General features: G+C 45.4%; 3 protein-coding genes across 7 annotated transcripts in view; 1 reads left to right on the top strand and 2 right to left on the bottom strand.

Annotated features, from left to right (window-relative positions):
• Positions 1 to 25,016, bottom strand: part of LOC124861391 (NACHT, LRR and PYD domains-containing protein 3-like) — a 923,911-nt gene that overhangs the window by 363,313 nt on the left and 535,582 nt on the right. The window lies entirely within an intron of this gene.
• The window catches only part of LOC124861426 (gastrula zinc finger protein XlCGF57.1-like), a 1,067,819-nt gene that overhangs the window by 899,032 nt on the left and 143,771 nt on the right, over positions 1 to 25,016 (top strand). The gene's annotated exons all lie outside the window — the stretch shown is intronic.
• The window catches only part of LOC124861475, a 337,361-nt gene that overhangs the window by 191,993 nt on the left and 120,352 nt on the right, over positions 1 to 25,016 (bottom strand). The gene's annotated exons all lie outside the window — the stretch shown is intronic.

The following is a 25,016-nucleotide window of genomic DNA, read 5'->3' as shown; positions in this document are numbered from 1 at the left end:
TTAATGAGGTGGGTGGTTCTAACATAAGTCTTCAGCACCATTGGTTAGAATTGATCCCGATCCTGCTGCTACTGCCTAGACTCCGGTACCGAAGTTCTTTTGGTAGGCACGATGGAGGGTTCTCTTACATCCATTGCCAATGATTTAAGTTCATTGGCAAATGATATTGACCAAAATGACTACCTCCATTTTCGTTTTGCACGGGTCATGGAGGATTTCAATCAGCTCCAAGCTGAGATGGGTGTGGAGGTTGACTCCACTATATTGGACAGACTGGAGGAAGTTGGTCGCCAACTTGCTATACGCCTAGAATCAGAGGAAAGGAGGACTGGACGACCATCCATTATTTTACCTCCAGAGGTCATTAAGACGCACCGCAAATTTGTTCGGGGTGTCTGAGCGGACAATTCGACGGAGGATGGCATAGTATGGAATAAGGTAATTTTTTGATAAAACCAGAAAATGCGTTAATAAATGCAGTAAATGCCGTACCAGCAGCCGAGCATTAGGGTTAAATACCTGGTATTATTTCATATAGTTGGCTAATATGATGGAATAGGATGGAACACCCTCCATTTCTGCTACCTGTATGACCCCTTCTCTTTTCCAATGGTTATAATCAGTCTGACAGAGAGAGGTATCCCAATCCTTGTGGTTTTTAGTATAACAATGACCATCAGTGGGACCCTTTGTGGAGTTCCTTAAGACGACATTGTTGTAAATAAGCGCCGTTTAACTAAATAATCTAAACTGAAACTATCTGTGTAGTTATGCTGCTATAGGCTTAGGCTGCTGAAGGACATAATGACCACTTTCACCCTCTTTGCTACATTCTCACACTACTCTCCAATTTTGCATTATTTGCTGTTATTTCAGCTTTAAACTTTGTTCTCTCTTTTCTCTTCCTAGAAGCTACACCTGGCCTGACTCTGTGTCTACCTGTGACACCTTTCTGGAGAGGGGAATCGTCCGAGCTTCTGCTGGCAACAACTTAATGCTCACCCTCTACCGATAATCCACATAGCCCTGTCTTTCAGTGTTTAACCCTTTCTCTCTCCTAGACCTGGCGATTGACTGAGCTTAACTAACTAATTATATGTGCTCCGCAGCCTCCTGCCAGAGGGGAGAGTCTCAAAGAGTCTGTGACCGGGGTGGGAGGGATCAGCCAGAATCTTCCCTGCCCGCTTCAGGGTCATGGAGGTGTACAGTTCCTGGAGCGACAGTAGACTGCAGCCAATCACCTTCTCAGCAGACCGAATGACACGCTGCAGCCTGCCCTTATCCTTGGCTGTAGCAGCGGCGTACCAGATGGTGATGGAGGAGGTGAGGATGGACTCAATGATGGCTGTGTAGAAGTGCACCATCATAGTCTTTGGCTGGTTGAATTTCTTCAGCTGCCGCAGGAAGAACATCCTCTGCTGGGCTTTCTTGATGAGGGAGCTGATGTTTGGCTCCCACTTGAGATCCTGGGAGATGATGGTTCCCAGGAAGCGGAAAGATTCCACAGTGTCAATTGTGGAGTCACAGAGGGTGATGGGGGCAGGTGGGGCTGGGTTCTGCCTGAAGTCCACAACCATCTCCACTGTCTTTAGAGCGTTGAGCTCAAGGTTGTTCTGGCTGCACCAGTCCAACAGATGGTCCACCTCCCATCTGTACGCGGACTCGTCACCATCAGAGATGAGTCCGATCAGGGTGGTGTCGTCCGCAAACTTCAGAAGCTTGACAGACTGGTGACTGGAGGTGCAGCTGTTGGTGTACAGGGAGAAGAGCAGAGGAGAGAGAACACAGCCTTGGGGGGAACCGGTGCTGATGGTCAGGGAGTCAGAGACGTGCTTCCCCAGCCTCACGCGCTGCTTCCTGTCAGACAGGAAGTCAGTGATCCACCTGCAGGTGGAGTCGGGCACACTCAGCTGGGAGAGCTTCTCCTGTAGCAGAACTGGGATGATGGTGTTGAAGGCAGAGCTGAAATCCACAAACAGGATCCTGGCATAGGTTCCTGTGGAGTCCAGGTGCCGGAGGATGAAGTGAAGGGCTAGGTTGACTGCATCATCTACAGGCCTGTTGGCTCTGTAGGCAAACTGCAGGGGGTCCAGGAGGGGGTCGGTGATGTCTTTTAGGTGTGAGAGCACAAGGCGCTCAAAGGACTTAATCACCACAGAGGTCAGGGCGACGGGTCTGAAGTCATTAAGCCCTGTGGTCCTTGGCTTCTTGGGAACAGGGATGATGGTGGAGGACTTGAAGCAGGCTGGCACATGACATGTCTCCAGTGAGGTGTTAAAAATGTCTGTGAAGACTGGAGACAGCTGATCAGCGCAGTGCTTCAGGCTGGCTGGTGAGACAGAATCCGGACCAGCAGCTTCCCGGGGGTTCTGTCTCCTGAAGAGTTTGTTTACGTCCCTCTCCTGGATGGAAAGAGCCGTCCCCGGCGTGGGTAGGGGGCTGGTGGGGGGGAACTTCAGGGTGGGTGTTGGAGGTGCCAAGGCCCCTCTTGAGGTTGGAGAGATGGGGGTGGTGGATTGTGGCTGCAGCTGTTGGGGGGTGTCGTGGGGGATGGTTGCAGGACTGTCCCTTTGTCTTTCAAAGCGGCAGTAGAACTCGTTCAGGTCGTTGGCGAGGCGTCGGTCGTTGATGGAGTGGGGGGCTTTCGGCTTGTAGTTGGTGATTTGCTTGAGCCCTTTCCAGACAGACGCAGAGTCGTTGGCTGAGAACTGGTTTTGGAGCTTCTCAGAGTACAGTCGTTTGGCCTCTTTCACTGCCTTGCCAAACTTGTACTTTGCCTCTCTGTATATGTCATTGTCCCCACTCCTGAAGGCCTCTTCCTTATCCAGTCTTAACCTTCTGAGTTTAGCTGTGAACCAGGGTTTGTCGTTGTTGTAACTACCCCTGGTGCATGATGGTACACAGCTGTCCTCACAGAAGCTGATGTAGGAAGTCACAGCCTCTGTGTACTCGTCCAGACTGTTGGTAGTAGTCCTGAACACATCCCAGTCTGTACAGCCTAAACACGCCTGGAGATTCTCCACAGCCTCACTGCTCCACTTCCTTGTCGTCCTCACAACAGGTTTGCAGAGCTTTAGTTTCTGCCTGTATGCAGGAATCAGGTGGACAATGATGTGGTCGGATTGACCCAGTGCAGCACGTGGGACGGCGTGATAAGCGTCTCTGATGGTGGTGTAACAGTGATCCAGAATGTTGTCCTCTCTGGTCGGACATTTTATAAACTGTCTATATTTGGGGAGTTCGTGGGTGAGATTACCTTTGTTAAAGTCACCAGCAACGATTACTAAGGAGTCCGGGTTGGTCCGCTCCACACTCAGTATCTGGTCGGCGAGCATGCGCTGTGCGACCTGCACGTTAGCTTGCGGCGGGATGTAAACACCGACCAGGATGAACGAAGCGAACTCACGGGGGGAATAGAAAGGCTTACAGTTTATGATGAGGGATTCCAGGTCTGGAGAACAGTGCTGCTGAATCACTGTCACGTCGTTGCACCAACCACTGTTGAGGTAAAAACAAATTCCTCCACCTTTCGCTTTGCCGGAGAGTTCCGTGTCTCTGTCCGCTCTGTAGAGCTGGAATCCTGCCAGCTGCAGCGCAGAGTCCGGTATTAATCCACACAGCCACGTCTCGGTGAAGCACAAAACTGCCGATGAGTAAAAGTCCCTGTTTTTCCCAACAGCAGTTGTAGTTCCTCAATTTTGTTGGGAAGTGAGCGCACGTTAGAGAGAAATATTCCAGGTAACGGTGTTCGTAGTCCACGCTGGCGAAGACGTACCAGCACCCCAGCCCGTTTCCCTCTCTTCCGGCGTTTCTCTATGACAATACACTGAATTATACAGCTAGCTGCCATATTTATATTAACAGGATGTTCCTGTTGAGACTGAATTTAACGCTTCAGTGAATCTTATTTGTGTTTAAAAACAGTAATTTAAGCTGATTTTTTTGACTGATAAAAACTTAAATTACAACAAACATAAACAATACATCTAATTGAACAATATGAATAATAGTGATTACAATGTCTCACCACCATTGAGAAATAAGTATTTGTTATTATTATCATTGATAATTAAACATAGTTATCGTGAATTGTTTCCTTTGTGCCTATTAGTTTTCACCTTAATTAGCACACATGTCCTCGCTACACCTTAGAAACGACTGAAGCCATCTTAGCTTTAGTCACCATTCATTGTTTCAGAGTCAGTCACTTTTAATCCTCCTTCCTCAGAACTTTTCATCATGTCTGCTTTTCTCATATAATGATGTTTATTTCTCCAGATGAAATTAAATACGAGGGTTTTTATTTCTTTTAGAGTGTTTTTAGAAAGGGGTGGAGAATAAGTGGAGTAAATTAATCTGGAGATTCATTCGGTTTTTGTCAATAACGATCTTCCAAATAAAGTTGAGTCTCTTTTCAACCAATTATTAAGAATCTTCTGGATTTTTCATTTGGTTTCTGGATCTTCTTACTGCTACCAGCTTCTGAATCCTTGGATATCCATATTCCTAAGTAACAAACCTCCTTCTTCACTGGGATATTATACAACATATTTTCCAAACTATGATGAAGACTTAAAAGTTCCCACTTGTTCAGATGAAGAAACAGGCCTGAAGCCTGGGAGAAGAACTTCACCACCTGAAGGGCGACAGGTATTTGTTCCTTATTGATTAAAAACAATGTGGAGTCATCCGCTAATTGACTGAGAATTAGTTTTTGTCCATCTATAGTAAAGCCTTCAGTTTCAGAGGTTTTAACAGGATGGACAGCAGCTCTGCCACAGGAAGAAATAACAATGGAGATAAACTTCACCCTGGTCTTCTGCCTCTTCCTAGATTGAATCTTGTAGCTTCAGGAAGGGAAACAGCTGTTTATATCTGTGTGCAGCATCCTAATTAGATCCAGAAAATATTCTCCAAACCCAAATTGTTTGAATGGATCATAAATGAAAGGATGTTGAACTGAATCAAAGCTTCATGAAAGTCCAGAAATAAGATCTAAGCATCGTCCTCAACTAGATGACTGTAATCTAGAAGATCTGAGACCAATCTGATATTATTATCAATGAATCTTCCTTTCATCAATCCTGATTGGGAGTTACTTCTAATAGCTGAGAGCCTGATTTGAACCTAGAAGCCAGAGCCATAGTAAGAAGTTTATAGTCTGTATTGAGAAGAGAAACAGGCGTAAAATTATTTCATATTCTTTCATCTTTTTCCACTTTAGGAATTCATTTATTTTGTCTTGTTTCATTGTTGTCATCAGTTCCTTTTTACTAAAACTTTCTTTAACTGCATCAAATATTAAACCATTTATTTCTTCCCTAACCTGCTTGTAGGAACTAGCAGTGAACCCGTCTGGACCAGGAGAACCATCAGAACCATCAGATGCTATTTTGAGAAGAACATCTAATTCTGCTCATTTGAAACTTTCTTCAGAGGTTTTTGAATCTTCATCAGTTTCTGGGATCTCGTCTTCTATCTGAAACAAACATGTTGAACGCTGTTCACTATAAGAAGGGGAATAAATGTTACTCTAGAAATTATAGATTTCTTTAGATATTTATCACGTTCTTGGTTTGGATCGGACCAAAGTGCAGATAAGAGCTTGGCAGTCGCATGATGAGAGAAAGGCTTCTCTTTAATTAAAGATCTCCAAAACGTAACATAATCCAGCATGTACAAACATGAGTCGAGCCAAAAACTTACATGTGTTCATAGTTCTGTAACGTAGCAAAACTGAGCATAAACAAGGGTAGTGAACGAGGAATAGTGACGGAGGAACCGGCGGGGAACAAAGAACACAGACCAACTAATATAGAGGGAGAAAAGAAAGGCAGGTAATCACAGGAACTAAGAACAGATGTGGCAAGGAGACATGGAGGCATAAGGGACAGGTGGAACTAATTAACAATAAAGGAAAACATAAACCTAAGCACAGTTAACACAAAAACACAAACCAAGTCCAAGGATGTCATACCATGACATAACCCCCCCCTTAAGGTCGGATCCCAGACGACCACTGGAAAACACAAAGTCCAAAACAAAAATACTCCAACCAGGGTGGGTGGAGGGGGGCCTCGGAAGGAGGGCCAGAAACAAAAAAACTGTTCAGGCAGGCGACCAGGAAGTCATCCCCAGCAGGCACAGAGTTCCGGCGGGTGACCAGGAAGTCGTCCCCAGCAGGCACAGAGTTCCGGCGGGCGACCAGGAGGTCGTCCCCAGCAGGCACATTGTTCCGGCGGGCGACCAGGAGGTCGTCCCCAGCAGACACAGAGTTCCGGCGGGCGACCGGACTTGCACCACAGAGTTCTGCGGCGAAGTAGCCAGCGAAGAGGCCGACGATCAGGAAGCTGGCAGCGTCGAAGCCAGCGGCGAAGAAGCCGGTGTTCTGGAGGCCTGCAGCAACATAGCCAGCGAAGAGGCCAATGATCCGGAGGCCAGCGGCGGAAAAGCCAGCGACGAAGAAGCTGAAGGTCAGGAGGCCTGCAGCAAAGGGGTAGGTGACTAGGAGGTTGACGGTGAAGATGCAGGTGGTCAGGAATTCGGCAACGTGGCCAGAGGAACCCAAGAAGCAAGGTCTTCGGAGGTCTGCGGTGAGGATGCAGACGCCTCGGAGGTCTGCGGCGAGGATGCAGGCTGCCTGGCGGCCGGCAGCAGAGATGCCAGGCAAACCCACGAAGCGAGGAGTCATGCAGTCTACGACGTGGCGAGATCCTCAGAGACTTGAACCTGGCGTCCGGCTTGGACCCAGGCTTAGAGTCGTCAGGTGCATTGTCAGGCGTACGGTCAGTCAAAAAGTCAGTCATCACATAGTCGGGCTGTGGTGTGTCAGGCAAAGAGTCAGGCTGTGGTGTGTCAGGCAAAGAATCAGGCTGTGGTGTGTCAGGCAAAGAGTCAGGCTCTGGTGTGTCTGGCCCTGAGTCAGTTGTGGTGTCAGACTGTCCAGGAGCACAGTCAGTGGGTCCTAGAGCCAAGATCTGAGGCGGTCCATCCTCAGACCCCTCAGGAAACTCAGGAACTAGGATGAGAGGCGGTCCGTCCTCAGACCCCTCAGGAAACTCAGGAACTAGGATGAGAGGCGGTCCGTCCTCAGACCCCTCAGGAAACTCAGGAACTAGGATGAGAGGCGGTCCGTCCTCAGACCCCTCAGGAAACTCAGGAACTAGGATGAGAGGTGAGTCCAGCGGCTTGGCTGCATGCTGTGGCTCTTGTAGCTTGGCTGCCTTAACGGCCACGAGAAGAGGGCCGAAGGGACCTCCAGCGGAGACAGGAGCTGGAGCGTCTAACCATTCCTCAGAAAGAAACTCAGTTTGTAGTAATGAGTGCAACAACTCCAAATCTTCAGGATGATCCATGAGATGAAGCACAAAATCACAGCAACGTCCCTTCATGAAATCCTCTTTCATTCTCTCCAGCCTGGCTTGAACCCAATTCAGGGCTGGAGGCTGCACCGGCGACTGGAGAACTGCAGAGGGCGCTGGACGACCCCCCACCAACTCCGGGGAAGATAGCCGTGAGGAGGCCATGGCGGATGGACCCTCCGTAGAAGGGTTGGAGGCGCCCATCCGAACCTCCCCAGTGGCGACTGTTCCGCGGCGATGACGTCGTCCAGGGCGGGAGCCGAAACCAGCGGGGAATTTGGCCGCAGCAGGGGCTGCTGCAGACGAGGATGGCTCCGGCGAAGCAGCTGTGAGCAGGTTGAGCTCGGCTGGAGCTGCTGCAGCTGGGGTGGAGCGCTTGCGGCGAGGGCGACGTCGCCTGGAGGAGGAACAAGCTAGAGAGGTATGATTCCGATCCGGTAATACATCCATGAGGACCCGGTCAGATACACCGAAACACTCCATCTCCTCCAGCAACAAAGGCGAGGGTAAAATCTCAACCCCCTCTCCATACATAGCTTGTAGCGTCTCCTCTTGCTGCTTTATCCACATCTTAAGTTCTTTAGCTCTGTCTGCTTGGTCCTGTTTATGGCTGGTTCCTAATATCACATTCTTGGTTTGGATCGGACCAAAGTCCAGATAAGAGCTTGGCAGGCGCATGATGAGAGGAAGACATTTCTTTAATTAAAGATCTCCAAAACATAACATAATCCAGCATGTACAAAGATGAGTCGAGCCAAAAACTTACATGTGTTCACAGTTCTGTAACGTAGCAAAACTGAGCATAAACAAGGGTAGTGAACAAGGAATAGTGACGGAGGAACCAGCGGGGAACAAAGAACACAGACCAACTAATATACAGGGAGAAAAGAAAGGCAGGTAATCACAAGAACTAAGAACAGGTGTGGCAAGGAGACATGGAGGTATAAGGGACAGGTGGAACTAATTAACAATAAAGGAAAACATAAACCTAAGCACAGTTAACACAAAAACACAAACCAAGTCCAAGGATGTCATACCATGACAATATTGTTTTTGTGTTAGTACATTCCTCCCCATTAATCAAAGTACAAGAAATTACATTTTTCTCTCGTCTTTGTTTTTCCAGCCGGATAACAAAGGAGGACTTTTTTCCTGTCTTTTGTCCACTCGGCCCTTGATCTGACAAATGCTCCTTGGGCTTCATTAAGGTAAATCTGGTCTAATTGAGTCTGTAGATCAGAGATTTCTATCTTGTCGTCTTCTGATCAATTCAGTTGAGAGGAATAATCCATCAATGTTTTAACCAAACTGTTTTCCTTCTCCCTTTTATCCAATTCTAGTCTTTTAATAAAGGTAATTCCCATTTTTGTATTTGGGAAAGGTAGTTGTTATTATTATTAATATTTTGGATCAACTCTTTAATTTTCCCCCCTCCTTGAACCGCCACCTTAACGTGGTGGAGGGGTTTGAGTGCTCAAATGATCCTAGAGGCTATGTTGTCTGGGGCCTAAATGCCCCTGGTAGGGTCTCCCATGGCAAACTGGCTCTAGGTGATGGGTCAGACAAAGAGTGGTTCAAGAATCCCTCATGAGGACCAAAATATCGAGGCACGTGACGTCGCCCGGTACGGCGGAGCCGGGGTCCCACCCTGGAGCCAGGCCTGGGGTCGGGACTCATTGGAGAGCGCCTGGTGGCCGGGTTGCTCCTCACGGGACCCGGCCGGGCCAAGCCCGAACGGGAGATGCGAGGCCATCCCCCACTGGGCCCACCACCTGCAGGGGGAACCGTGAGGGACCGGTGCAAAGAGGATTGGGTGGCGGACAAAGGTGGAGACCTCAGCGGCCCGATACCCGGATGATTAGGCTGGCTCTAGAGACGTAGAATGTCACCTCGCTGGGGGGGGAAGGAGCCTGAGCTTGTGTGGGAGGTCGAGACATATCGACTAGAAATAGTCGGGCTCGCCTCCACGCACAGCGTGGGCTCTGGAACCCATCTCCTTGAGAGGGGTTGGACTCTCTTCTACTCTGGAGTGGCCCACGGGGAGAGGCGGCGGGCTGGTGTGGGTTTGCTTGTTGCCCCCCAGCTCAGCCGTCTCGTGTTGGGGTTTACCCCAGTGGATGAGAGGGTCGTATCCCTGCGCCTTCGGGTTGGGGAGAGGTCTCTGACTATCATTTCAGCCTACGGGCCGAGTGGTAGTGCAGAGTACCCTGCCTTCTTGGCTACTTTCGACTTTGTTGTCATATCATCAGACCTTCGGCCGCATGTTTTGGACACTCGGGTGAAGAGATGGGCTGAGCTGTCCACTGATCACCACCTGGTGGTGAGTTGGATCCGCTGGAGGAGGAGAAAGCCGGACAGACTTGGTAGGCCCGAGCGCATAGTGAGGGTCTGCTGGGAACACCTGGCGGAGCCCTCGGCCAGGGATGTATTCCACTCCCACCTCCGGGAGAGCTTCGACCAGATCCCGGGGGATGTTGGAGACATAGAGTCCGAGTGGACCATGTTCTCCTCATCTATTGTCGATGCTGCTTCCCGTAGCTGCGGCCGTAAGGTCTGCGGTGCCTGTCGTGGCGGCAATCCAAGAACCCGGTGGTGGACACCGGCAGTATTGGACGCTGTCAAGCTGAAGGAGTCCTATCGGCTGTGGTTGGCTTGTGGGACTACTGAGGCAGCTGACGGGTACCGTGAGGCCAAGCGTGCTGCGGCCCGGGCTGTGGCAGAGGCAAAAACTCGGGCCTGGGAGGAGTTCGGTGAGGCCAAGGAGAAGGACTACCGGTTGGCCTCGAAGCGATTCTGGCAAACCGACCGGCGCCTCAGGAGGGGGAAGCAGTGCTTCGCCAACACTGTTTACAGTGGGGGTGGGAGACTGCTGACCTCGACTGAGGACATTATCGGGCAGTGGAAGGAGTACTTCGAGGATCTCCTCAATCTTGCCATCATGCATTCCATGGTGGAAACAGAGGCTGGGGACTCGGGGTTGGACTCTTTCATCACCCAGGCTGAAGTCACCGAGGTGGTTAAAAAGCTCCGCAGTGGCAAGGCTTCGGGGTTGGATGAGATCCGCCCTGAGTACCTCAAGTCTTTGGATGTTGTAGGGCTGTCATGGTTGATCAGCTCCTCCAAGTCCGAGGCCATGGTACTCAACCGGAAAAGGGTGGCTTGTCCTCTTCAGGTTGGAGGGGAGTTCCTGCCTCAAGTGCAGGAGTTTAAGTATCTCGGGGTCTTGTTCACGAGTGAGGGAAGAATGGAGCAGGAGATCGACAGACGGATCGGTGCGGCTGCCACAGTAATAGGGGCACTGTGCCGGTCCGTTGTGGTGAAGAGAGAGCTGAGCCGAAAAGCAAAGCTCTCAATTTACCGGTCGGTCTACGTTCCTACCCTCACCTATGGCCAAGAACAAGATCCCGGATACAAGCGGCGGCTCGGGCATCTATACAGCATGCCTCCTGGCCACCTTCCTCGGGAGGTGTTCCAGGCATGTCCCACCGGGAGGAGGCCCAGGGCACGCTGGAGGGACTATGTCTCTCAGCTGGTCTGGGAACGCCTTGGGCTCCACCCGGAGGAGCTGGAGGAGGTGTCGGGGAGAGGGACGTCTGGGCGTCTCTGCTGAGTCTGCTGCCCCCGTGACCTAGTCCCGGATAAGCGGAAGACGACTAGTATGAGTACGAGTACGAGTAAAAGGGATCATGTTGTACCATGGATACTGTTACACAAAGAGGTCAGAGTGGACTGAGAAAATGGTCATTCCTAAAGAAATCAAACTGATGCTGCAGAACTATGAAGATCAGAACAGGCGGAGGTCAGGTTCTTTGTAGACTGGAAGCTGCTGATTATAAAGCAAGTAAAACTGATACTGCAGCACCATGGACAGTGGCACTAGAGGATGTCATGTTCAAAGTGGACGGGAAAACTGCTCCTCAATAGGAAAATTAACCTAATGCTGCAGCAGCATCAACAGTTGCATGAGCTGCGGTCAGATGCTGGTTAGTTTACTGATTAATAATAAAGGGCTGGTCAGGGGAGAACAAGGTGAGGGTCAATGCAAGACAAGTCAAGTTTATTTGTATGGCAAATTTGAGCAACAAGACAATTCAAAGTGCTTTACATGATGAAAAAAGTACACTCTTCACCAACATAGAAGACAACACAACGATGGGGTCTGCAGGTGTGCGTTGATGGACCTTGTAGGCATGGAGAAGCACCTGGTAGACAAACAACCATACAGACTCAAACACACTCATACCTAAACATTGTTTTAGAGTGTTGCATGTTCAGTTCAGTTTATTTATACAGCACCAATTCACAACTAGTCTTATCTCAAATAACTTTCCACACAAACCTGTCAAATTCATTTCCAATTAGACAAGAAATCAGAAAAAACTAGATTCATATGAAGATAATTCAATCATGAAGAGATCAGTTTCAATAATGATCCAACCTGATCCTCACTGGAATACAAGACAGTCTGTTGGCCAACAGTTATCTATGTAAGGGAGCCTAGCCAACCGCATCAAGACTTTGATTTTGTTATTTATTAACTGATCAAATAAGTTTTTCTAATCAATATGTTTGAAAAAAAAAAAAAAAAACTACTCACTTTTTTAGTCAGATACTGGTTAAGTATCAATGGTTCTCTACCAGGCCAGTGTTCACCCAGTCACTTCATTGTCCACTCTGTCCTCTCCAGGTTTTATGAAACCAACTATTTTCATAGGTTAAAAAATCCTGTGATTTATTTACGAGAAAACTGCTGTCAAATACTTTTAGTTGGAAGATTAAATATATTCAAAGTCAGATTGTATATAGAAAAGAAGGTGGAACTATTGGATATTTTAAAGAGGGAATAATTTTTTGCAGTTATTTCATCATTATTTAAAAAAAAAAACTTTTTCCATTATTCAACACATATGGTAAGAAGGGGGAAAATAACAAGGTGGACATATCTTATTTGCTTGTATATTATCTGCTTAAAGTGAATCATTGAAAAAAGGAGCTGAATATCTACTTAATAGAATCAATATGGAATTAAACAGACATTTGGAAGTCTAAACGCCACTTTACTGTGATATTAATTGTTGCGTAGGTGCCAAGAAGAAGCCCAACAGATTTATTTTCACAAGTGGAGCAGGCACAAGACATGCTGCACCACCCCATCCACCCAACCGCAGCCCAGAAAAGTCAAAGTTCCTTAAAACATTCATTCATATACAATTTATTTATCTTCCGCTTAATTCAATTCAACCTTGCTTTTATAGCTCCTTTTAAAACCAAGACATAAACACAAAGATACTGCAGCAAGACTAATTAATAAAGGAGTCAGGAAACATTAAAACAATTTCTTTTAAAGGAAGACTAATTTGCTAAGAAAATATAAAACAACCATAATTAAAGTAAAAAATAGGACAAAAAGTTAAAAACTGAAAAATAAGGTACAGTGATTTTTTTCAGCTACTAACCAACAGTCTTTACTTATTATTAATGAAAAGGTACGACTTCATGGCAGAGCTTTGTCATTAATGAAGCAGGTAGGGTAAAGAGAGCTCTATAAACTATAACCAATAATCGTGCCACATCTGCCATTTGTGACTTTGCATTGTTTTGTTTTGTTTTTTGCTTTAAAACGGTCTTCTGTGATGGTACCCGGAGCTCTCTCACCAGAGAAGAACTCATGAACATCAGGACTACTACACCAGAGGAGTTATTTCCCACTTTTCTGACTACTGCTCTGGAATTTTTGGACATTCTGGTCAAAAGTGCGCTCACCTTTGTTCACGCGGTGAAACGCCGGAAGAGAGGGAAACGGGCTGGGGTGCTGGTACGTCTTCGCCAGCGTGGACTACGAACACCGTTACCTGGAATATTTCTCTCTAACGTGCGCTCACTTCCCAACAAAATTGAGGAACTACAACTGCTGTTGGGGAAAAACAGGGACTTTTATTCATCGGCAGTTTTGTGCTTCACGGAGACGTGGCTGTGTGGATTAATACCGGACTCTGCGCTGCAGCTGGCAGGATTCCAGCTCTACAGAGCGGACAGAGACACGGAACTCTCCGGCAAAGCGAAAGGTGGAGGAATCTGTTTTTACCTCAACAGTGGTTGGTGCAACGACATGACAGTGATTCAGCAGCACTGTTCTCCAGACCTGGAATCCTTCATTATAAACTGTAAGCCTTTCTACTCCCCCCGTGAGTTCGCTTCGTTCATCCTGGTCGGTGTTTACATCCCACCGCAAGCTAACGTGCAGGTCGCACAGCGCATGCTCGCCGACCAGATACTGAGTGTGGAGTGGACCAACCCGGACTCCTTAGTTATCGTCGCTGGTGACTTTAACAAAGGTAATCTCACCCACGAACTCCCCAAATATAGACAGTTTATAAAATGTCCGACCAGAGAGGACAACATTCTGGATCACTGTTACACCACCATCAGAGACGCTTATCACGCCGTCCCACGTGCTGCACTGGGCCAATCCGACCATATCATGGTCCACCTGATTCCTGCATACAGGCAGAAACTAAAGCTCTGCAAACCTGTTGTGAGGACGACAAGGAAGTGGAGCAGTGAGGCTGTGGAGAATCTCCAGGCGTGTTTAGGCTGTACAGACTGGAATGTGTTCAGGACTACTACCAACAGTCTGGACGAGTACACAGAGGCTGTGACTTCCTACATCAGCTTCTGTGAGGACAGCTGTGTACCATCATGCACCAGGGTGAATTACAACAACGACAAACCCTGGTTCACAGCTAAACTCAGAAGGTTAAGACTGGATAAGGAAGAGGCCTTCAGCAGTGGGGACAAAGACATATACAGAGAGGCAAAGTACAAGTTTGGCAAGGCAGTGAAAGAGGCCAAACGACTGTACTCTGAGAAGCTCCAAACCCAGTTCTCAGCCAACGACTCTGCGTCGGTCTGGAAAGGGCTCAAGCAAATCACCAACTACAAGCCAAAAGCCCACCACTCCATCAACGACCGACGCCTCGCCAACGACCTGAACGAGTTCTACTGCCGCTTTGAAAGACAAAGGGACAGTCCTGCAACCATCCCCCACGACGCCCCCCAACAGCTGCAGCCACAATCCACCACCCCCACCTCCCCAACCTCAAGAGGGGCCTTGGCACCTCCAACCCCCACCCTGAAGTTCCCACCCACCAGCCCCCTACCCACGCCGAGGACGGCTCTTTCCATCCAGGAGAGGGACGTCAACAAACTCTTCAGGAGACAGAACCCCCGGAAAGCTACTGGTCCGGATTTTGTCTCCCCAGCCAGCCTGAAGCACTGCGCTGATCAGCTGTCTCCAGTCTTCACAAACATTTTTAACACCTCACTGGAGACATATCATGTGCCAGCCTGCTTCAAGTCCTCCACCATCGTCCCTGTTCCCAAGAAGCCAAGGACCACAGGGCTTAATGACTTCAGACCCGTCGCCCTGACCTCTGTGGTGATGAAGTCCTTTGAGTGCCTTGTGCTCTCACACCTAAAAGACATCACCGACCCCCTCCTGGACCCCATGCAGTTTGCCTACAGAGCCAACAGGTCTGTAGATGATGCAGTCAACCTAGCCCTTCACTTCATCCTCCGGCACCTGGACTTCACAGGAACCTATGCCAGGATCCTGTTTGTGGATTTCAGCTCTGCCTTCAACACCATCGTCCCAGTTCTGCTACAGGAGAAGCTCTCCCAGCTGAGTGTGCCCGACTCCACCTGTAGGTGGATAACTGACTTCCTGTCTGACAGGAAGCAGTGCGTGAGGCTGGGGAAGCACGTCTCTGACTCCCTGACCATCAGCACCGGTTCCCCCCAAGGCTGTGTTCTCTCTCCTCTGCTCTTCTCCCTGTACACCAACAGCTGCACCTCCAGTCACCAGTCTGTCAAGCTTCTGAAGTTTGCGGACGACACCACCCTGATCGGACTCATCTCTGATGGTGACGAGTCCGCGTATAGATGGGAGGTGGACCATCTGTTGGACTGGTGCAGCCAGAACAACCTTGAGCTCGACGCTCTAAAGACAATGGAGATGGTTGTGGACTTCAGGCAGAACCCAGCCCCACCTGCCCCCATCACCCTCTGTGACTCCACAATTGACACTGTGGAATCTTTCCGCTTCCTGGGAACCATCATCTCCCAGGATCTCAAGTGGGAGCCAAACATCAGCTCCCTCATCAAGAAAGCCCAGCAGAGGATGTTCTTCCTGCGGCAGCTGAAGAAATTCAACCTGCCAAAAACTATGACGGTGCACTTCTACACAGCCATCATTGAGTCCATCCTCACCTCCTCCATCACCATCTGGTACGCCGCTGCTACAGCCAAGGATAAGGGCAGGCTGCAGCGTGTCATTCGGTCTGCTGAGAAGGTGATTGGCTGCAGTCTACTGTCGCTCCAGGAACTGTACACCTCCAGGACCCTGAAGCGGGCAGGGAAGATTCTGGCTGATCCCTCCCACCCCGGTCACAGACTCTTTGAGACTCTCCCCTCTGGCAGGAGGCTGCGGTCCTTCCGGACCAAAACCTCACGCCACAAGAACAGTTTTTTCCCATCTGCCACCAGCCTTGTTAACAAAGCCCGGAAACCACCCTGACACTCTCCCTTTCCCCCACACCCTCCCGTGTTTTTGCTGACAGGACACCTGTAACCTGTAACTCTATGAGTTACATTAACGCTCAGCTTGGACTCCTGCTTTACTTGCACAATGATCACCTGCACTGTTGTATTGCTCTTGCATCTTATACTGCTCTACTTTTACTCTCACTCACTTAAAACTGTGCACATATATTTATATTATATTATAGATATGTTTATACTGTTTAATTTGTATTGTATTGCACCGACTATGCCAAAACAAATTCCTTGTATGTCTAAAAACGTACTTGGCAATAAAGCTTTTCTGATTCTGATTCTGAACTTTAACAGTTTTAAAGAAGTTTGTCAAAGTGGAGTTCGGTGTTTTGTTGCTTCTGAGGCAAAAGAAGGGAAAAGACAGCTTCTGGTTGGATTAAAACCCTCGTTTTGAACAATAAACTTTCACTTTAAAACTGTATTATAATCTTTACTGAGGAAAGCTTGGGATATTCACAGATAATCATAAAACAAGTCTGAAAGACATCCAACACGGACCAGCAACATAAATTAAATGGAGTAAATGGGTCAAATATTACATTGAATGAAGGATTTACTCCATGTTTCATCACAGATTGCTGTAAACAGACACGGATGATATGAAATTTATTACAGCTAAAGCTAACAGAATGTTTTGATATAACTGAATGGTTAACAAATGTTGTTGTGCAATAATATGCTGATGTTATTTTATATTTAATTAAATAACCAGCCTTTCAAGTATTGTCTTGTGAATACCAGCTGAATATGGTGGCAATATTAGAACAATAGATGAAAGAGTGATTCGAGCACTGGCATTACTGAACAGCAAACTCTGCAACATATGGAATCAATTCACCGCACCTTCTCTTCAAAATGTAAGAATTTAACAACAACAAAAAAAACTCTAAGTTAAAATATGTCAATTAAGAAATACTAGTCTAACACTATTCAACTAAAACTACCAAACAAAATAAAGGAATACAGAAACTAATTAAACAATATACAAATAAAAGATAAAAGGGGACCAATAAAATTGATGCAATAATGTCATAGTTCAGTGTTGATATTTAGGTTTAGGACAATTGATTTTCAATGGTATGTAATTATTCTTCAGCACATGGTTGAACAGAGTTATTACCGCTTAAACTGGAAGTGAGAAACTTTATTTGAAGACGCCAGGGGGCGAACCGCCAATGGACAGATAGAGAGATGTGGTGATTCACATCTAGGTCACCAGCTGCTAAGACAAAGAAAATACCTTATTCAATAATTGTATAAGTTATTTTAAATACCATACAATACAAATATTAATGTGTATACAAGCATTGATGGTGCGTTATCCAACGATTACGGAGCAAATGAGACAAGCTCTGTTGTAAACAAAGCTGTATACCATGTTTATAAGCAAGGCTATTAGCCTGTTAGCCGCTAGCAAAGACAACCTTTAGCATGTTTTAAGCAGTACTAGAACACATTTTTAGCAGGTTAGTTCAAAGCGATTAAACAAAAACACAGATAAAATGGAGCAAACTCCCATTACTGGACAATCACTGTTTAAAACATCTCATTGAAATAACGTTTGTTTCAACTTTAAAACACAGAACAAATAAAACTAGCCTTAAGGCTTAGAGGCCGGTTCAGATTAGCTTCACCAGGTAGCCTCATACCACCACAAACAAAAGCTAAACACAATAAAATTAACAATGTTCAGTTTGTTTTATCCTAAACTAATTTTCTTCAACAAGACACTGCCTCTTAAGTGGACTGTTCTGATGAACAGAAGTCAAGGACATTCTAAGGGCGTTAAGTTGCCCTGTCGGCCCATGAGTCTCACCTTAGATGGCAGTCCAGAACCATGCCCAGGTACTTCTAGCATTAGTCACAATTTGATCTCCATCGATGAAGGTTGGGGAGAATGACTGAATCTTCCTGAAGTCAATAGCAACTTGGATTTTTTGCACCAATTAGTGAAAAGGCCTGAACTAGTCCATGCTCCTCTCCTTTGTCATCTAAAAGGACCATGTCATCAGCATATTTAATTAAATGTCTATTAGGGAAAGTGCTTTTGCAGGAGTTTGTGTACAAGGTGAATAACAATGAAGATAAAACACATCCATGAGGAGAGCTTGTGCTGGTAATTGTTTTGTCAGAGAGTGTTGAACATGCTGGACTCTACATGTTAAAAAATCTGTAATCCATAAAACCAACCTATGTGCAATGAAACACTCATTTAAATCTGTTAAAACCCTAGGCTGAATGGTGGCCCTGGCAAACATAACTAGCAATGGGTTTGTCTTTTCTGTAAATTCTATCATCCTGGTTAAATTTGACTTGAAGGTAAAGTTTTTACCACATTCATCACAACCAAAAGGTTTCTCTCCAGTTTGGATTCTTGCATTTGTTCTATTGTGACTTGAAACCAAAACAGTCCACACATAGATCTTAACCAAAGGGTTTATTTCCAGTGTGAATTCTCATGTGCGTGTTTAATAGTGACTTGGTGATAAATCTTTTTTCACATGCATCGCAACTAAAAGGTTTGTCTCCTGTGTGAATTCTCATGTGTATGTTTAAATATGACTTGGAGACAAATCTTTTTCCACATGTATCACAACTAAAAGGTTTGTCTTCTGTGTGGGTTCTCGTGTGTGTCTAAATGTGACTTGTAGGCAAATCTTTTTCCACAACCATCACAACCAAAAGGTTTCTCTCCAGTTTGGATTCTTGCATTTGTTCTATTGTGACTTGAAACCAAAACAGTCCACACAAAGATCTTAACCAAATGGTTTATTTCCAGTGTGAATTCTCATGTGCGTGTTTAATAGTGACTTGGTGATAAATCTTTTTCCACATGCATCACAACTAACAGGTTTGTCTCCTGTGTGGGTTCTCGTGTGTGTCTAAATGTGACTTGTAGGCAAATCTTTTTCCACAACCATCACAACCAAAAGGTTTCTCTCCAGTTTGGATTCTTGCATTTGTTCTATTGTGACTTGAAACCAAAACAGTCCACACAAAGATCTTAACCAAATGGTTTATTTCCAGTGTGAATTCTCATGTGCGTGTTTAATAGTGACTTGGTGATAAATCTTTTTCCACATGCATCACAACTAACAGGTTTGTCTCCTGTGTGGGTTCTCATGGGTGTGTCTAAATGTGACTTGCAGGCAAATCTTTTTCCACAAGCATCACAACCAAAAGGTTTCTCTCCAGTTTGGATTCTTGCATTTGTTCTATTGTGACTTGAAACCAAAACAGTCCATACAAAGATCTTAACCAAATGGTTTATTTCCAGTGTGAATTCTCATGTGCGTGTTTAATAGTGACTTGGTGATAAATCTTTTTCCACATGTATCACAATTAAAAGGTTTGACTCCTGTGTGAATTCTCATGTGTGTGCCTAAATGTGACTTGTAGGCAAATCTTTTTCCACAAGCATCACAACTAAAAGGTTTTTCTCCTGTGTGGGTTCTCATGTGTCTGTCTAAATGTGACTTGTAGGCAAATCTTTTTCCACAAGCATCACAACTAAAAGGTTTGTCTCCTGTGTGGGTTCTCATGTGTGTGTCTAAATGTGACTTGGAGGAAAATCTTTTCCCACATGTATCACAACTAAAAGGTTTGACTCCTTTGTGGATTCTCATGTGTATGTTTAAATATGACTTGGAGGAAAATCTTTTTCCACAAGCATCACAACTAAAAGATTTGTCTCCTGTGTGAATTCTCATGTGTCTGTTTAATAGTGACTTGGAGACAAATCTTTTTCCACAAGCATCACAACTAAAGGGTTTGTCTCCTGTATGAATTCTCATGTGTATGTTTAAATATGACTTGGAGGAAAATCTCTTTCCACATGCATCACAACTAAAAGATTTGTCTCCTGTGTGGGTTCTCATGTGTCTTTCTAAATGTGACTTGTAGGCAAATCTTTTTCCACATGCATCACAACTAAAAGGTTTGTCTCCTGTGTGAATTCCCATGTGGTTGTTTAAATGTGACTTGGAGGAAAATCTTTTTCCACATATATCACAACTAAAAGGTTTGACTCCTTTGTGGATTCTCATGTGTGTGTTTAAATATGACTTGGAGGAGAATCTTTTTCCACATGCATCACAACTAAAAGATTTGTCTCCTGTGTGAATACTGATGTGTCTGTTTAATTGTGACTTGAAGGCAAATCTTTTTCCACATGTATCACAACTAAAGGGTTTGTCTCCTGTGTGAATACTGATGTGTTTGCCTAAACATGACTTGTAGGTAAATCTTGTTCCAGATGCATCGCAAATGAAAGGTTTGTCTCCTGTGTGGATGTTTGTGTGCCTTTTGAGATCTCGTTTCAAGTTAAAACTTTTACCACACTCACCACAGTTAAAATCTTTACTACCCGTCTGAAATTTTGTCAGTGAATCTATGTTTTTCTTTTCTCTGAAACATGTCTCATTACCAGAACAATCTGAAGACGTTAATCTTGGATGACATGTCATGTGACTCTGAAGAGAGCGTCTGTTAGCACATTTTCCCCCACACTCAGAGCAGCTCAAAGATTTGTTGACAGCGTTTCTGCCTGATCCTGGAGTCCGGCTCTCCTTCCGATCATCCTCACTGTCTTCAGTTTCAGAGTCTGATAAACGTTTAAGCTCAGATTCACGATGCTTCACATCATCATCTTCTTTATCATCTTCACTGTCTTCAGTTTCAGAATAGTTGGAAGAGCCTCCCTGAGTATTTAGATCTGGGTTCCTGCTGGATACTGATGTTCCACAGTCCTCTTCTTTAATTCCTACTTTTATCTGGTCAGTTGAGATGCTTCTTGGAAGATCTCTGTCTTCTGTTTTGTGTTGATGAAGCTGAGAGAGCAGAGGTTTCTTTTCATCCTCTTCACTCTTCATATGACCAACAGTTACGGGAAACCTGGTATCATCAGTCTCCTTCACATTCAGTTGTTCTCCATCCTGGCTGGCCCAGATTCTTTCACTGTCCTCCTTTACGTGAAGGAGCTCCAGCTCCTGCTGGTCCATATCAGGACTCTGTTCTTCAGGAGCCTCTTCTTTAAAATCTGCAGACATCATTGAAAGACATTACATGCATTATGAACAACTTTATCTTGACAATGTTACAAAGATGATAAAGATTAAAACTAGAGAAAAGAATCTGATAAATATTATCAGTGAACAGTACAGTAGGTAAAATCAGAGAGGCCACAATGGTGTGATAACCTGGACTGTAAATATATTGGTTTCACGGTGTCATGGTTTAACACTAGAACTCCCAGAGCCGTCAATTTGACGGGTTTGAAAGTTGGACATGCCATAACTCTGGTTTATTAAAACTCTTATCTTCCTGGCATCTTGACTTTTTCTAAACCTGTGTCTTGTGTATTCCTATGTCTCTATTTAAAGATCTAAGTATTTCTACCTCTAACTACCACAGCTGAGTATACGCGTGAGCGATGCCTAGCAACCGCCACTCTAGAACGCAGTCTGAGAAGGAGATTGTTGGCATCCTACAAATGGCTTCTAGAAGGATGTTTTCTGCTCAAGAGGCATTGGAGATGCTTCAAAAATTAGATGATCGCGATTCTGGGGTCGAGAGGGATTCTGACGGTTCTTGGTCAGCATTCAGTTCCAGTGACAGCAGGTCAGAGAGTGAACCTCCCCCGGCTAAAAAAACACGAGTCGTCCCGTTAGCAGGAGGTTGTGGCACATTATTTCAAGGAAGTAAAAGACTAGCCTATGTAACGATTTTATCATTTCAGGCTATAGTTTACAGATTAATAAACTAATAATATATAAACTACAGCAACAGTGCCACAATCAGCACAGGTTCAGAGACAGGGAGAGGAGCCAGGTGATCAGTGCCCAGCTATAAACCCAGCAATCCAGCTGGCAGGAGAAAAACTACAGATCAAGATACTGTTGATGGACAAAGAAATAAACAATAAGTTAGGTCATAGATATAGTAGCCCAGGAACAACAATCTATTCTGCGCTTTAAAGCGTTTTCATTGCAAGACGAGCGCACACCTGGGAAGGAGGAGGAAATAGGAAAAGATGGTACTGTGTGGACAGTAGTAGGGGAGGAAGAAAGTAGAGGGAGGCGTCAGAGCCAGAACACGCTGACAGAGCGCCAGATCCAAGATGCCCAGACCGCAATCCTCTGATTGGTGGATGCCAAAATGCTCATCCACGTTCAGGGCTGCAGGGTGGCTGAGGCCTGCAGAGTTTTAGGAGATGATTCCTACTGGGACATGAGTGTGGTTGAGCTGAAGGCATTTTTAGTGCTAGTTTATGTCTGTGGAGTGAAAGGGTTAGGTTAAATAACAATAAAACATAATAGGTTTTGATCAAATACTATTATTAATTCTTGTCAAAACCATCATTTTATAGCGTGCAAGAAAACCTTTAGCATTCTGATCAATATAATGCGATGACATCATCACCGCCTCGCATCCAGAATGCTCGCCGTCAAATTGACGGGCTTGGGAGTTCTAGTGTTAATTACCATAGTCTAAAACACAAATGTATATGGTGATTTAAATGCTTTAATTTAAAGCTGAAAAAGAATAGTTATTATATTGTTGATAAAAATACTGTATGTTTATTATTTTGTACATAATATATAGAGCTTGTTTTGTTATTTTTGAGGATTTTCAATTACTTTGGATACTTTTATTAGAAGCTTCATGCTTTTGATTGGTTATGATTTTAATCAGATTTTCTTGAATCTCTTTCCTCCTGCCTCACAGGTACATGTTTTCATCATGCTGAGCTGTGCTTTACATTAGATTATAACTGCGTTACCTAAACTCTTATCCAACCAGGTCCCTGAACAACTGACCATTAACAGAGTTTATCTACAGCCACTTCAGTGATATATTTCTTCCTGATTGGGAATAATACTCTCCTCCATTTGAGGATCTTCTTTGGAATCTAGTCAATGACGCTGAAGTTCGTTCCCCGTTGCTCTCTGCCCCGACTCCTGACCTGCTCTTTCTGCTTGTAGTGCCTGAATTTCACTACAAATGGCCGAGGCCGGTTGTTGTCGGGCTTCTTACCTCCGAGCCAGTTAACACGATGGAATGTGATGTTTTTAAACTCGTCACTTGGGAGTTTTAGGTGACTTTGGAGAAATTCCCAGATAATGGATTAAGTGTCCTCCTCTGCCCGTTCCAGGATGCTGGAGAAGACAAGGTATTCCCACATGCCCCAAGCTTGTATATTCAGGATGGTCTCCCTCATTTCTTTGTTTCAGACAGCTGCATCATTCCATCGGTACATTTCTTTACCTTATCCCTCAGCGTTTGTTTCTTGGCTGTGAGCGAAGCTTGTTGTTTGTGGCTGAACTCCAGAGATTCCCTCAGAGCTTGAAAATTCCTTGTGGAGAACCTCCACCAGGGTAAGACGAGCATCCAGGCTGGGTAACTTCTTGTCGATAGAGTCAAGGACATCCGCGTAGCTTTTCTCTGAAGAGATAGTGGAGGTGCTGGCCCAGCATTCTGAACGGGGGTATCTTGATGCTGGTGTGGTCATGGATGCAGATTTTTGTGCTTTGCCCATTACTATGTTGTCAAAACATTCATCTACCTAGCTCTTCAAGCTGTCTAATGTTTCCTCTTCCAGTTTGTTTTATTGGGAAATATGAGACAGTGGTTAGTATTTTAAACGTTTCTATGTTGGGCTTCAATTTATTGGCTTGTTTTACTTGAGTTATTACTTGAGCACAGCTCTCACGAGATCTCAGCCACTCATCATGTCCTCACGTTAAAACTTCTCACTTAATACTTCCAATTATTAAATGCAAGCAGGCAAACAATCACATTTTCATAGTTTAATCTGAATATCTAAACACTGTGGGTGATTTTGGATATGAATGATAAATTATATTTTAATTATGATTGTTAAATTCTATTTTTTTCTAAATATTCATACTCAAATAATCATAATTTCACAACATGCCATTCTAACAAACACACACACAAGGCCAGTACATCCATTCATCGATGTGGAACCTTGGGAATAAACGCCTCTTGCCCAAGGTGACTTCTACCTGTAGTAGGTCTGGAGCTGGAATTAAATATCAGGATAAATACTATCCCCAACACGTGCACCAACTCTGGGCTGCACACACCCGTGTCCTCAGGTGCACCAGAACCAACCTCTCTCTGACCTTCATAATGTGGGAGGTCAGAGCTATGGGTCTATAGCCATGAAGTCCTTTAGAATGTACTTTCTTTGGCACCGGGACCAGACATGATGTTTTCCATAGCTCTGGAACTCTTTGTTGCTTCAGGCTCATAGCAAAGGGGTACTGCAGCACTCCACTCAGCTGACCCGCACAAGCCTTCAGAACCCTTGGGCTGATACCGTCAGGACCAGGAGATTTCCTAGGGTGAAGCTTTTAAAGCTCTCTACGCACCTGGTCAACAGAGATATCAAAGCTACATGCAGAAGATAAATGAGGAGGGGGAGTCGGACCCAGGACCTTCTGGCTACTGCTGAGAGGTAGTTGATGTAACAACGAAGCAGAATTAAAGCTGCTACTGGGGTGGGACATTCAAACCTGTTTTAAATTTTAGGCCGTGGTTCATTTTTACTCAACTAAAACAGAATTAATGATGCTGGATTTTTATGCTGAGCCAAAGGAAGAAATACTGCTGGAGTCACTGGATTTGAAAAGCATGACCAGTTATTTTTAATAAAAATTAAGAAAATTCAGTGCCATCCATGCCCAGATGTCACTAAGACAATCAAGGAGAGGCTAAACAGAAACATTATGTTTTAAAGGGAAATAGACTTGACAGTCATCAGCACAAAAATAAAACGCAACCTCAGGGCTCCAAGAATGGAGCCTTGAGGTATCCCCCAGGGAGGTAAAATCATCCACCATGACCCAGAAACTCCTATCAGAGAAGTAGGACCTGAACCATTAAAGAGCTGAGCCAGTGATGCCCACCCACTGCTCCAGTCTGGAGATGAGAACGTTATGATCCACTGGATCAAAAGCAGCTGGTAAATCTAAAAGCAGTTCCCAGAATCCGTTGCTAAGAATACATCATCAAAAA

This window comes from Girardinichthys multiradiatus, chromosome 24 (genome assembly GCF_021462225.1).
Source record: "Girardinichthys multiradiatus isolate DD_20200921_A chromosome 24, DD_fGirMul_XY1, whole genome shotgun sequence".
NCBI lineage: Eukaryota > Metazoa > Chordata > Actinopteri > Cyprinodontiformes > Goodeidae > Girardinichthys > Girardinichthys multiradiatus.
This window is presented reverse-complemented; position numbering and strand designations above follow the sequence as displayed.